A 3,094-nucleotide genomic window follows, 5' to 3' on the forward strand; every position below is an offset into this window, starting at 1 on the left:
ACTATGGGATGTGCGATTAGTACAATCAAATGCTAAAATAATTTATCTGAACCCGAAATTCATTTCGTGGCCCTTTTAATTTCTAAAGCCGGGATCACAGTGCTCATACATATGATACAAAAGACAGTCTGCATAAACGAGTCACCGGAATGTTCGAATACCACGTACAAAGTTTATCTTTGAACTCATTGTCATGCGACATTCGAAGAAGGGATCTCGCGGTGACTCGTGTTCGAATAGGCATGTAGACTGTCTTTTGTATGATGTATAAGCAGTGTGATTACGGCTTTGAGCTTTCCATGGTTTTACCTGTTCCTTGTCTCAATTATACCCTGTTTCACTGAGAAAGGGCGAGGGAGATCGGGAGAGGGCTACCGGTCCTCCTTCTTCCTAGCTGAACTGTGCGAGGCTATAGGGAGTATTCAGTGAGTCAGTGCTGTTTAGAGCGCATCCTCAGAACGAGCTTACATCAATAGGCTGCTAATACCGGCACTCTTGATGGTGCGCAGTGCACGTATCAAAAGAACTGTGGAAGCTCGCCATCAGCACGCGCTCAGCAGTCGCGCACACAGCTATGGCCGCCAGTGAATACTCTCTATTGGCGACGTGCGCGACCGAAAGCGTCGCTGTGGGCGGCCTTCCACGATTGGCCCAAAAGCTGAATATGACGTCGGAAAGGGTATACAATCAACGGAAATAAGAGGAATGAAAGAACTTTAATTTCGACGGTGTTGGCAGTGTTCCTTTGAGAGCGCAATGATTTCAGGCTTCCACCATGCTATTTACAAACACCATCGAACGTGTTGTTCCCAAGGTAATGACGTCACAAGGGGGAGCCGTAGGAGGGCGCCACCGAAACATCTCGCCGCTAATAGGAACTCTGCGCGAGGTGAGTGGAGCCCGCAGATTTGCGGCCTTAGATGCATGCGATGTCCGAAGGTCGCTTGTTTCGCCCGCGGTTTGCTCTCCGTTTTGCTTCCCTGGATTTATTTAAAGTCACTGAATTTATTCCCAACCCCCTTCCGGTCATCAGGGTACTATTGCTCGTTTCTAGCTTGCGCGAATAACCAGCGAATGGGTAAACTGACATCGGGGGACTTCTGTACCTCGCACAGAATTCGGCTAGGTGAGAGCGGCTGCAATGTTTTCAAGTTTCGTCGCTTCCCATATGACCAGGACCTCCGGCGGCACTGGGCTGCTTTAATAAACAAAACAAAAAAACAAAAAAAACTTTACGCCATGCTAAATTATCGAGTGTGCTCGCAACATTTCATGTTGCGAGCACACTCGTTCAAGATCTATCAAAATATTTCGTCATTAAATGATTTTCCTCTACTGCAGGAAGATATCAACGCCATCTGTCTATGGTGTAAAGATAACGGGCTTGATCTTAACATTGGAAAAATAAATGTAATATCTTTCACGCGTAAGACTAATCCGACTCACTTTCTGTACTACTTAGAAAATTCGTCGGTTACTCGAGTTACGATTGTGAAAGATCTGGGAGTGATGCTAGACTCCAAACTCAACTTTAACTCGCACGCGACATACGTTGTGAGCTCTCGTTTTCGTCTTCTCGGTGCAATTTCAGGATTTAGTAAGTGTTTTCAAGTGTTCACCTTTTCTACGTACTTTACCGAAACATAGTTCTTCCAAAACATGACTTCTGCACTGTGATGTGGAACAGCCTTAGTGCTACAGCTTCCAATAATGAGGAACGCGTACAGAAAATATTTGCCAGAACTTATCATTTTAGATCCCCATCACACGATCAATATGATTACAACGAAGTGCTTAGATAATTGCAAATCACTAACCTTGCATCAAGACGGTGCTCGCGCGACCTCTTATTCTTGTGCAAATGCATACATTCTAATCACGATATTAGCTCTCTGGTCACATCTATTAACTATCATATACCCGGTAGAAACGTTCGTTCTAGTCGCACTTTCCATGTCAATTACAGCGATTTCACGTCACCCTCGGGCCGACTGCAAAACTACTTCAATCATCTGGAATCAGATGGCATTGACATTTTCAACCCTAACCAACCTCATTTTAGGAAGTGCTTGCTTCATGTATTGAAATAATGTTCATGCTTTGCAACTATTCAATTCCTGTTTTTCCTTTAGAGGTGTGTGAGGCGACCATACTTTTCTTGTTTGCGTTTATATGCTATCTGAAATGTTACTAACAAGTGCACCAATGTATCGGCTTTGGCTGTTTTTGGGCACTCAAAATAAACAAACAAACAAACAAATAACTTGAGCACGTTCCGAGTTCGATGCTTTACAGTCGTTAAACTTGGGTTACGATCGCAACTGCTGTTAAGCCGCTGAAGGCCCATTCTCGTTACCTAGCGTAGGTTTCCTCATTAGTTTACTTAAATCGTGAGCTCCTAGACAACAGAAGAGAACCGTTAAGCTATGTTAACCGTCACAACGCGACTGCATGCTTGTTATTTTACATATGAGTGCGCAACGTAGGTGGTAATCAACATCAACTTCGAACGCCGCAAAATGCTGAACCCCTGATGGACCTACACTTGCAATGGGCTTATTTTGACGTTGCTGAGTTCAGTTTTTTGACAAAAGACGCACCCATCGACACGGCATCCTCATTTAAATATTTTACGTATCTAAACCCCGGTGCATAACAGGCCGAAGCTGTCTACGATCATTTCCGCAATGCGCTTATGTTGCGCGTCTTTGTTTCCTTGTTCTGGTGGATACGCAACAACCACAACTTTCACAGTGTACTGCACCTGCAATCACAAAAAACCTCAGAAGAACCGCAAATATCTTCGCTGTTCACTGATGAAACAGTCTTGACTACTTAACTTCAATTTTGATCGCTGGCGCGTTCGCTGCCGCTGTTACACGCATTGCCGCACCGGTGAAAGCCATATTAACGAGCACAAAACAGGCACAGAGTGTTCAAAACGTGAACTCATCTAACAAAACTCAAGCCCTGCCCTGCGGCAAATATTGCTAGCGCTTTATCGCACCCAATACATCAGTTTCGCCCAAAGAAATGCCATCACCCATTTCAGCGCGACTGTTGAGCCTAACACCCGAGAGATGGCACTACGGCA

At 44.8% G+C, this 3,094-nt stretch overlaps 1 pseudogene; it reads left to right on the plus strand.

The window, feature by feature from the left end:
- Positions 1–1,272: 1,272 nt before the first annotated feature.
- Positions 1,273–2,090, plus strand: LOC115332531 (annotated as a pseudogene).
- The last annotated feature ends 1,004 nt before the right edge of the window (positions 2,091–3,094 follow it).

Source organism: Ixodes scapularis, unplaced genomic scaffold (assembly GCF_016920785.2).
Source record: "Ixodes scapularis isolate PalLabHiFi unplaced genomic scaffold, ASM1692078v2 PGA_scaffold0__279_contigs__length_252992795, whole genome shotgun sequence".
In the NCBI taxonomy this organism is placed as follows: domain Eukaryota; kingdom Metazoa; phylum Arthropoda; class Arachnida; order Ixodida; family Ixodidae; genus Ixodes; species Ixodes scapularis.